Here is a 12,309-nt window from a genome sequence, read left to right as displayed (position 1 = left end):
CTGAGAGAGAAACCCTGAATGTCATTGGCCTTCTTGAACCTAGGTATCTTTCCATGGATGCCTTAGATTGGACATTTCTATAGACTTGTTTTAATTGGAAATTTTCTTGGTGTTAGAACTATAAAATAGCAAATTAGAACAGAAGGTCATTAGACTTTTCACTGGAATTGCATTGAATCTGTAAATCATTTTGGGTATAATGACATCTTCACAATATTTACTCTGAATAATCCATTTATTCAGGTTTTATTTGATTCATTTTAGTTATGGTCTATGTTTTTTTTTTCATGTATAAGACCTTCACATCCTTGGTTAAACTTTTTCCTAGTTATTTGATTCTTTTAGTCACAATTGTAAATCGATTTTTTTCTTAATTTCCTCTTCAAATTGTTCGTCACAAGTGAATAGAAACATTACTGTATTTTAAGTATTGATCTTTTCCCCACCACATTGCTGACTTGGTTTATCACTCTAATTGTTTTGTTGCATTTTCAGGGCTATCTATATTTAGGAAAGGCTGTCTACAAATAAGAAGTCTTATTTCTTCCTTTATCGTTTTGATACCTGTTCTTTCTTGCCTAATTGCTCTGGCTAGCACTTTCAAAATAATGTTGAATAACAATATTGACAGTAGTCCATTTTGTCTTATATCTGATCTTATGGGGAAAATTTCAATCTTTCAGACTGAGTATTCTAGTAATGGATCATTTATATATGCCACTTATCATGTTGAGGAAGTTTCCTTCTATTATGATTTTTTCTAATTGTTTTTGTCAAGAAAGGTGTTGGATTTTGTCAAATGATTTTTCTGCATCAATTGAGATAATTGATTTTTTATCAATGACCTGCATTTTTTATGACCATTCCGTTAATGCATATTGCTTTAATTCATTTTCTGATGTTGAAGTATGCTTGCATGTCTGGGATAAATCCTACTTGATCATGGTATACATGCATTTTTAATATGATGTTGGAATCGGTTTGTCACTATTTTGTTGAGAATTATTGCCTTCATGTTCATAAGGTATATTGGTCTGTAATTTTTTTTTCTTGTAGTATCTTTACTTGCTTTTTTTTTGTATGTTATATGGTGAGGTCACATTTCATTCTCTTTCCTTGTGAGTATCCCATTATTGCAGCACCATGTTGTTGAATTTTTTGTTTCTTTGTTTTTGTTGGTTTTATGTTTGTTTGTTTGGGAACTGCCTGGGCCAGGAATTGAACCTGGGTTTCCCACATGGCAGGTGAGAATTCTACCACTGAGCTGCTCTCACAACCCTTTACCTGTTTTTTATATTAGGTGAGGCTGGCTTCATAGAATGAATTGGGATGCATTCCTCCTCTTCAGCTTTTTGGGAGATTTTAAGCAGGATTAGTGTTAATTCTTGGAAGTGTTTGGTAAAATACAACAGTTAAGCCACCTTGCCCTCAGCTTTCCCTTCTAAAGATGTTTTGAATTGATGAACCAAACACTTTATTTGTTAAAGGTCTTTTGAGATCTCCTAATTCTTCTTGTCTCAGTGTAGGTAATTTGTATGTCTCTAGGAATTTGACCATTTCATCAAGTTATCTAATTTGTTGGCCTGCAATTATTCCTAGTATCTTCTTACTATAATTTTTATTTCTGTGGGGTCAGTGAAAATGTTCTCTTTTTATTTCTGATATAGTTATTTTTCTTTACCAGTCTATCTAACATTTATCAATTTTATTGATCTCAAAGATTTTTTGGGAGGAGGTGTTTGCTGATTCACTCTCTCTTTTCTAAACTTTCTATTTCATTTATCTTCGCTCTAATCTTTGATATTTCCTTTCTTCTGTTTGTTTTGGTTTTGGATTTCTTTTCTTAGGTCCTCCAGCTATGAGGTTAAGTCTTTGACTTGAGATTTTGTTTCCTTTTCAGTGTAAACATTTACAGTTATAAATTTTCCATCTCTGCACTACCTTAGAGTTATCACATAAATTGCAATATGTTGTGCATGCATTTTCATTAACCTCAATATATTTCCTAAATTCCCTTGTGATTTATTCTTTGACAAAATGTTGATTAAGAGTATGTTATTTAATTTCCATGTATTTGTGAATTTTCCAGTTTCCATATACTACTGTTTACGAGCTTCATCCCACTGTGCTGGGAAAAGAAACATTGTATGATTTTGATTTTTTTTTATAATTAGTGAGACTTGGTTTGTGATGTAACATGGTTTATCCTGGGGAATATTTCATGTGCACTAGAGAAGAATATGTATTCTGTTGTTTTGGGGTAAAATGTTCTAAATATTATTGTCAGATCTTATTAATTTAGGGTATCATTCAAGTCTTCTATTGCTTTATTTATTTTCTCTCTAGATCTTCTATGCATTATTGAAATTAATGTATTAAAGTTTTCTACTATTAATGTAAAACCATCTATATCTTCCTTCAATTATTTGCTTCATATATTTTGAGACTTTTTCATTAGGTGTCAATATAGTTATAACTTCTTGTGGCATTGTCCCCTTTAGTTACTTTTTTGATACCCATAACTATTTTTAATTAAATTCTATTTTATCTGATATTAATATAGTCACCAAAGCTCTCTTTTGGTTACTATTTGCAAAGAATATATATTTTTTTCTGTTCTTTCACTTTTAGCATATCTGTCTCTTTACATTTAAGGTGAGTCTCTTGTGAGCAGCCTACATCTGCATCATTGCTGGGTATTTTTGTTTTTCTTTTAACATGAGCAGGCACTGAGAATCGAACCCGGGTCTCTGGCATGGAAGGCAACAATTCTGCCACTGAGCCACCATTGCACTGCTCTGAATCATATGTTTCATAATCCGTTTTGTCAGTCTCTCCTTCCTGACTAGAGAGTTTATCCATTCATGTTTAAAGTAACTACTGATAATGCAGGACCTTTTTTACCATTTTGCTATGTGCTTTTTTGCCACGTCCTCTTTTTCCTCCCCGGTTTGACATGGTTCCCTGGAAAGAAGGGCGGTAGGCAAGGCCTTCAATGCCCCAAAAGAGGACGAGGCATAAAATGGTGTAATAGAAAAATACTGGGATTAACGACACTAATTGTGTGTTTCTTGTTGCTGGTTGTGCTCCAAGCATTATATCAAAACGAATCAGAAAGCAAAAGAATTGGAAAAAATGATACAAATTGTACAAATTGCAAAACCTTGTTAATGACTGTTTGAAAAAAATTAGGTTGGGACGCCCCCATTAAGCAAGTCATGCTGCAGATGCAGCAGGCAGAAGTGCTTTTAGAACAAGTCACAGAAAAGTACCCCATAGAAAGTAAACACTTACAATTAAAAAACCCTGCATTGAGCCATCCTGGAAATTTACTCCCCCACCACGGCACCGGTCCATTGCTATGAAACAATAAAAAATCTAAATAAACAATGTAACCTTTTAATCAAAACAAGCTAACCTTTAACCAGATTAAAATAGGTCTTGACATATTGCCTCACCTGTAGAATAATAGGAAAAGAAAGTCTAAACTCAGAAAACTGCAAACACAATGTCTGCGGTTTAAGCCAATATCTTGCTGCTATTGAAATCTTGTGTAAATTTTCCTAAGAAAATCAGAACGTGTACTTTCGCTTTGCTTCCCTGAACCTGTAACTTTACCTAAAATGTAAGCCATGACACAATCATGATCCTGTGATACCTGTTTCCTTGCCAAGAATAAGGGTATAAAATCAGTTAAGCAAAAATAAATCTAAGCAACTCTTCTCAGAAAAAAATTCTCTAAGCTGTCTCTTGGTGTTCTTCTCGCGCCGACGACCCTCCACACCTTCAAGCCCGTTCCCTCTGCTGCGGCTGGACTGCGGCACTTTTTTTTTTTTTTTAGTATGGGCAAACATCAGGAATCGAACCTGGGTCTCCTGCATGACAGGCGAGAACTCTGTCTGTTGAGCCATGGTGGCCTGCCCTACATCATCTTTTAAGCATTGTACTTTTTAGTTCCTTAATTCTACACCTACCATATGTACACACGCATGCATTAGCATATGTCTAAATATGTAAATATGCCTGTGCTTTCAGGACAGTTTTGATGTTTCATTTTTGTTCCTTAACTTATAAGCACTGAATATTGATTTTTAAAAATTTTTAAAATTTAGATATACAAATACGAGAAAAGAAAGCTACACCCTAAGATACACTATTAATCTTTGGTGTATGGCCTATCATAATACATCTTCTTAAGTGTTTTTCTTCATATAAACTTTCTAATCTAACATGTGTAAATTACTGTTAAAATTTGTGCACCATAATTCTGAAACTTAAAGTATTGTTTTTAATATATTTTTTTAAATTCTTCACTTTCTAATTTTCATATTTTTGTTTTCTACCTTTTATTTATCTTTAGTATAGACTTATCTATTTTTCTGGTAATAAAATTTAAATGAAATCCTCTCTTTATTTCTTACTCCCCAAAGGATTTTACACCTTGGAATTTCTACCTGGAATATATCATACATAAAACAGAAGTAAAACCAAAAAATAATTAAGAACATTTATCAGGGTTATTCTTTGAATAAATTTAACATGTTTTTCTGAACAATAGATCATCTTCTAATATCAACTTGGATAATTTCTTACAGATTCAAGATTTCTCAGAACTTTTGCATGAACTTACTTATTGAAATTTCTACATGTATGCCATGGCCAAATGCAGTCATTTAACAATGGCTGAATTCATCCTCTTGGAGCTTAAAGATGATTTGAAATTTCAGACCATTCTTTTGGGGATCTTTCTAAATATCTATTTAGTTGGTGCCATGAGTAATTTTGGATTGATTGTGCTAATCTGAATTAATACTCAACTTCACATACCTGTGTTTTCTTTTTAACCTACCTTATAGGTTTGCTGATTTTTGCTATACCTTCTGTGTTATTCCGAACACTGTAGTGAAATTTCTACATGAAATTAAAGTCATATCTTTTTTAAAAGCAGATCTTTTTATGCATGTTCAATAAACTTGAGTGTCACATGCATAAAAAGATATGCTTTAAACACTCAAGTTTGTTGCTTTATCACATCTATCACATTTTCAGTGTGTAAAGTATTTTTCAGTGTGTAAAGTATTTCTGCCCTCTATCATGACATATGATAGATGTATGACCATCTGTTACCATTTACCTTATGAATTTCTCATGCCTAGGAGACTTGTCTTCAAATGGCCACTATTTCATGTATTTATGGATTCACCATGAAACTCACAGAGGGAGTGGCCTCCATGCTCTGAATTCTAATTACAATCATTCTTGCTTCCATTATGTGTTTAGAAACAGTAGCATTTCATCATAATGGGGTTGAGCTCACAACCAATAAATTATCTCCTTTCTTTTCCTTCTGACCCACTAAGAGGAACACAAAAAGCCCAGGTAATATTGTGGTTTCCAGTTCAGTGAGACTTCTACTGTGTTCCATGATGGATGTGTCGGTCTTGAGGTATCAGACCAATGGGCTAGCTGAGCCTCTAGTTCCAAAAGAGATTGGGAATACAAATTCCTCAATGAGTTACTGAGTGTGATGATGAGATGTGCCACTCCTACATTTGAAACACAGTACCTTGAATTCCTGCTATGGTGAAGACAGCACCATTTATCAGGAAGATTCAATGGGAGGAACTCTCTCCAGTCAAGTGCCTTAACCAAACACTTGTAAGACTATTCTTTGCATTAAGGCTTATAATGATAAGACCAATGACTCTTATAGTCCTATTGTTACAATCTCCATTGATTTTAAATGAATTTCTTTTCCTCAAGCAACACTGTGTGGAATAAAATGCCAATAATTAAAGCCTTCTTTAAACACCCAAATGGTTATGTTGGCAAAAGCAGGGAAACCAGAGAAGGCGCATACTTATCAAGTGTTCATACTGATTGCCATAAAGTCAAATTACTTCCTTCTTTAACCTAGAACTGATTTGATGGGTTCTGCCTTCTGCCATGTTGTTCGCTGGTGTCACTGAGAAATGGTTCCATTTAGAGGATTTGGAGATTTGTTTTTTGCTGCTGGTAAGGTGAGCACTGAAAGGTGGAAGTAGCTATATCAGTCTTGACAGAAAGCATATTTTTGGGAGCCCACTCATGACTTCATGGACACATTACTAATGTGGTGACAATCAATAAGAAAACCTGGCTTATATTCATTAGCTGGGTCATTCTTACAAGATTCCTCTTTGGTAGATTCTATCTGGCAGGAATCCACATTATATGCCAACATTTTCTGTTTTGTGTTCATTTAAATTAATTCATCCATGTACTTCTTCCTCAACTACTGTCTTGCACCTTCCAGAATTTTTTTCTTCTATACCAAACTATTCTTCTCATTCCAAAATTTAATATATTAATACTTCTAGCTATGTTTTGCCTTATATATCAAGTATCATGTTCAGTGTTTTATTAATTGGAAGGAATTAATTACTGCATTTCAGGCTCACACCTAATGGGGTTCTATTTAATAAGCCTGAAGTTAACGTCTGCCTAATTGCACAGGCTTGTTTATGAACCACATCATAAGGAATGCATGGTTTAATTATAATTTGCTTAAAGTTCAACAAATTATTGAGTTGCATACATAAAGTTGAGATTTAGTGTCATCTTTGAAGCTTTGCAAAGTCCAACATCAAATTAATTCAGTTTGATAAAATGACTTCTTACTGAAACTTATACTTTCAATAAAATCCATTTAACATTTAAATACAAAACACATATAATTAAACATTTTGTAATTTGTTCTCTCAGATGTTAAAATGCCTATTCCATTAATGATTAAGTTGTTATTATACTTAGACTTTGCATAAAGCTCTGCCATTTGAAGTGGTTTTTGCCTGCCTGTTAAGAAAATTATGTCCCAATAGACCAGCTCATGCATGTGAGACACCATTAAATTTAAAAACAAAATTGTTTAAAATGATGTAATACCAGATAAAGGTTTTAGAGGGAACAATAAATTATATAAAATATACTAAATGTACTTAAATATAATGTTAAGTACTGTTCTTACCCATGGAGTATGCCTGGAGATTTATTGGTCTCTATTTGATTTTGTTGTGGATTACTCAAAGACAGCGTATTGCAGAAAATATTCTAGGTAATAAAAAAGGGTTTGGAGTAACACAAATCTATTATTCATTCATTCAGTTATTGTACCAGTCCATTTGGAAAGTCTACCAACTGCCACAACTGCTAAGTACTTGGGATAAAACTGGGGAAAATATAAAACCATATATGGTTATCAAAAATTTGAAATTTAAAGGAAATTTCAAGAATTTGAAATTTAAATGAAAAATAAACAGCTGGATGAATTAGTGAGTGTGACCCTTGATCAGTAGTGAACAGCTTCTAGAAGGAAGGGAAATTTCACCTGAAATCTGCAAGGTAAGTGAAAAGAAAGTAGCCAAGTAGAGAGGTGATGATACAGGGAGTAGTATTCTAACCAAATGAGGTACACAGTCCATTGTCATAAATGCTAAACTGAGGCTATGAAACATTGCTTTGGAGCATGGACATTTCCTGGGGTAGTTGAAGAGATGATATTCATCTGCAAAGCAGGAGTTTGTTTATCAAAGGTTGAGTTAGCCACATTAAAGAGTTTAGAATTTGACTTAAAGTCAATGTAAGATCAACAAGCTAAGATTTTGGCATTAGAAAGTACACTCAAACTTGCACAAATGTGAAACTGTGCAAGGCTGGAAGCTAGGATAAAAATCACAGGGCAGTAACCCAGCAAAGTTTGGTAAAGACCTAAATAAGTAATATAGTTGATAGTAGAAATAGACATATTTGGGGGAAAAGATTAAATTAGTAGTCTTCAAAAATTATTTCATTATTGGTGGAAGGGAGAATGATATATGAAAAATGTTTTCTTGGTTTCTTCCTAGATGCCTGGCTGGAAGATGACCACTTTCAGTGATTTAGAAAATATTGGTGCCTAGGCATATGTGCAGAGCAGTGTGGATTTTGCATTGCTGAGTTCTCTGAAATGTAATCAATTTAGTACCTCTGAAATATCTAATTCTAATCTGGCAAACTGTTGGGTACATGTATCCAGAACTTACAGGATAAAACTGTAATGTGAAAAAAAACATGGGGGCCAAATATAGATTTAATTATTAGAAATAGAACACCATCACCAAAATATTAGAAAGGATAGATGTGAAAGCAGGTAGGTTTTTTTCAACACCTGGTGACAAGAAGTTTTCCATTTTATTACTTTAAATTTCCCTCTGATGTTGGAATTGTTTTCATCTATGGAAATGCCAAATGACATGGGAAGGGGTGAATAAAGTCCAAGGGTTTGAAATAGCAGCACAAACTTGGTGGCAAAGTTGATTCAGAAAAGAAAACAACTGTTCATTACTATATGTTTTTTTTTTTTTGCATGGGCAAGGCCTGAGAATTGAACCTTAGTCTCCGACATGGCAGATGAGAACTCTGCCTACTGAGCCACCATGACCCACCCTATTGTTTGATTTTGTATGTCATAATTTCATTATTGCTCACTTTTGCCTGGATGGTGTTCTTTGTAGTTCAAGTACAATTGTGAAGAGAAGAGCATTCCTCAAATACCCACATTTTGGTGTATCTGCAGGGAAACAAAGCAAGGATGTTTAGGATGTTGGCAAAGGTAATTGTAATAATAACTCACAGAGTCTAATCTGTGTAGGGGCAGAATTAATTAAATAAAGTGATATAATTGATAAGAGATAATTACTGTGACTTAGGAAATAGTGGTATGAGTGAATAAATTAAAAATTGTAACATCACAGCCAAGTTATAAAAGAAAGGAGCAGAGGTCTTAGTCATAAAATAACGATTTAATTTAGGGTATTTAACATTTTCTCAATTTCCAGATGAAATAGAAAACAAAATGAATTCATGGATGTGGGAAACTCAAGTGGATTTTTGGTGGATTCAAGATACCATGAATATGAGAAACTATATTGTTAAATGTGTGGCCTTCATGGGCACTGATGAGATATTGAGGGAGAGGAAATAAAATGATCTCAGTGACAAACTCTTCAGTGAGTTAAAGGAGGCTATAAATGACAACAATGAAGATGGATATAAATTTCAAGGTATTGTAAGTGTTTGCACAAATGAGAGACATAATAAATTTGAAACGATGCCTAGAGCATTAATGATGCCTCATTTTTCTTCCCAATTTTGAAATATGTGGAGAGTTGCAAATTATCTGGTCTGCAGAGATGTGGCCTGGAGAGGAGGAGGTTTTGAGAGGGATCCAGATTTCAGTTAAAGAGTTTAATATTAAATTATTAAAGATGTTGGAGAGTTTGGTAATAAGGAAGCAAGGGTTACACAGGTTTCAGTAAAACACAGTTATGTAAGTGCTAGAGAGAGTAAGAACTAAGCAGAACAATGATTTTTAGTCACAAATTGGGGGGCAAAGGGAGAATACATTTAAAATACTACAAACAGGTAAGTATCTGCATTCTTCAGGATTATGGGATTGCATGCATATTTCTGCACAGTAAGCCTCATTTGAAATGATATTAATACTCTTAAGAGCTAAATTTCAACTAGCATCTAGCATGAGATAAGTAATATTCAAAGCACATGATGTGAACTAACTCAGATTGCCTTTACAAAGTAGTTTTGAGAAGTAGTTTTGGATGGAGAAATCCTTGCCTCTCTGGAAGAAGACTACATATCCTATGACTTGAGATTAGGAAATCAAGTCTGGGACCAGTTAATGAGTTCTTCTGCTTTGCCCTATGCTGATCATGAAAAATGAAGATGACCCAAACTTTCAGCCTCCATTTCAATATCTGAAAACGAGGATGATAGCTGTACTGCCAATCTATAGGGTTTATAGAAAGACTATTCGAGATTATATAGTGAAAAATGGAAGTCAAATATGTGTCACTTCTGCTAGAGCAAATATCATTAAAATGTGCTTCATTTTAATTAGCCAGAAGCAAGTTCACATTTCACAAATTTATCCTAGAATGTTTTTTCTTCTCTTGCTTTGTATTTGGATGTTTGAAGATGTGTTTTCTGAGTCAGGAAATCAGAAATTAATATTTTATTAATCCTGTTATGCCTATTTTAACTAAAATAGGCTATTCACACTTCTGAGATTTTCTGTCTCCTTTAATTCACAAATACTACATGCAATTAAAGAAAAACTAGGAATTAAAGATAAATAAGGAAAGAAAATAAAAAATGTCCCAAATTGATGGACTAGAGATTATCAGCATTCAAAATGTTTATCTTCCATAACTGAAAAAATTCACATTCTGTGATCAGTCTTTTCATTTATTATTTCCTTTTAATTAGGAATTTTCAAATGAATTCACAGATTCTATATAAGATATTCCAAATACCAGTAATTTTTTTTAGATATTGATAATGGTGATCAAATAATTTTCAATCTTTAATTCCTATCATTAAAATATAGGACAGATTTTTCAATTGAATGCAGTTTAAATGAAAAAAAATCTCAATAAAATTTCATGCTTTGTCATATCTGTCTAGAACAAATCTCTTCACTCTGAAAGAAGAAATTATTTTGAGGATAACAGCACGAACCCATCAGAATTCTTCTTTGAATGTGTTCACCATAGGATTACTGTGGGTCAGAACCATCTCCTAACATCCACTTGAAAACTCAAGAGTCAAGAATACTCAGAACAAATGGTCTAGGAATGTTGGCTGGGAAAGAATTGTACATGCATTTCATGGTCAAAAGCAATCATTCTGCAGTGTCTGAGTTCATCCTCTTGGGAATCACAGACAGTCCAGAGCTACAAGCCATTCTCTTTGGTGTCTTCCTGGTGATCTATTTAGTTAGTGTTGTGGGTAATGTTTGTTTGATTTTGCTAATCCAGATCAGTTCTCAGCTTCACACACCCATGTATTTGTTTCTCAGCCATCTGGCTTTTGTTGATTTTTCTGTTACTTCATCTGCCACCCCAAACACCTTCGCAAACTTCCTGCATGAAGTTAAAAGTATAATATTTTATGCCTGCGCAATTCAGGTGTGCTGCTTTATCACATTTGTAGTTTGTGAAATGTACTTGCTTTCAATTATGGCATATGATCGCTATGTTGCCATCTGCAACCCTTTACTGTATGTTGTTCTCATGCCTAGCAAACTGCATTCGAATGACTGCTAGCACATACATTTATGGATTTACGGTTGGTCATGCTCAGATGGTGGCAACGTTCTCCTTGTCTTTTTGCGACTCCAGTATGGTCAACCATTTCTACTGTGATGATGTTCCCTTGATGACTCTGGCCTTCTCTGATACTTACATCAAAGAGCTGATGCTATTTATCATTGCTGGGTTCAATACTCTTTGCTCTCTTTTGATTGTGCTAATGTCTTATGTCTTCATTCTCTTTGCCATTCTGAAGATCCACTCCGCTGAAGGAAAACAGAAAGTCTTTTCTACCTGTGCTTCCCATTTGACTTCCATCATCATATTTTATGGGACAATCATTTTCACGTACTTACAGCCCAAGTCAAGCCATTCTCCAAACACAGATAAATTTGCCTCAGTGTTTTATGTTGTGGTGATTCCCATGCTAAACCCATTAATCTATAGCATGAAAAATCAGGAGGTAAAAAGTGCACTGAAGGGAATTAGGAAAGTTGCATTTGGCTCTCTAGTAACTGAAGAAACACTGGACAGGGATTAGAACACTTTGGGTTATGTCTTTTTTTCTGTGATAATGCTAATAAATGATAGAGCCAAATCCCTTACTTCAAGTTCTCAAATGTTTTTTTCTTATGTATAGTTCCTTAGTCTCATGGAGAATAAATTGCAGTTTTGCTCTGAAAGATTTGTACATGAAAATGAATTGGACTGAAAAGAAGAAAAAGAGAGAGAGACAGAGAGAGAGACAGAGAGAGAGGTATCTTAATCCTCTTTGATGATGACCCTATATCACCAAAAAAAGGGAAAAAATCAGGAAATAGTTTTATTTGAAATCTGTGTGACATTGAGAAATTTTGGATTGTATTGAAATAGATAACCATGTAGTTATACGGGAAATGTCAAATTTTAATAGCAGAAATTTTGGGGGTGAGCACTGGATAATATAGGAGCAGAGTTACTTTGATATCAAGCATTTAGTGACACTGATTGTGCATCAGTTTAGATCACTGGTGCAGCTTCACACCATTATAATTTGCTACTTGTCCTATATTGGTAAAGGTGTGATTAAGAAATTATACTCTTCATTAAAACAGTTTGGCTAAAAAGCTTAGCTTTTCCAAGTAATAACTGCCAGCATGGGAACATAATTTCACATTTCTGCACCTCGGTTTTCTCAGCTACT

The 12,309-nt window shown here is 34.0% G+C and overlaps 1 pseudogene; it reads left to right on the top strand.

The window, feature by feature from the left end:
• Positions 1–10,703: 10,703 nt before the first annotated feature.
• Positions 10,704–11,667, top strand: LOC143645607 (olfactory receptor 5AL1-like; annotated as a pseudogene).
• The last annotated feature ends 642 nt before the right edge of the window (positions 11,668–12,309 follow it).

This window comes from Tamandua tetradactyla, chromosome 9 (genome assembly GCF_023851605.1).
Source record: "Tamandua tetradactyla isolate mTamTet1 chromosome 9, mTamTet1.pri, whole genome shotgun sequence".
NCBI classification, from domain to species: domain Eukaryota; kingdom Metazoa; phylum Chordata; class Mammalia; order Pilosa; family Myrmecophagidae; genus Tamandua; species Tamandua tetradactyla.
The sequence above is the reverse complement of the archived record's forward strand: the minus strand, read 5'-3'. Positions and strand labels throughout refer to the sequence as shown.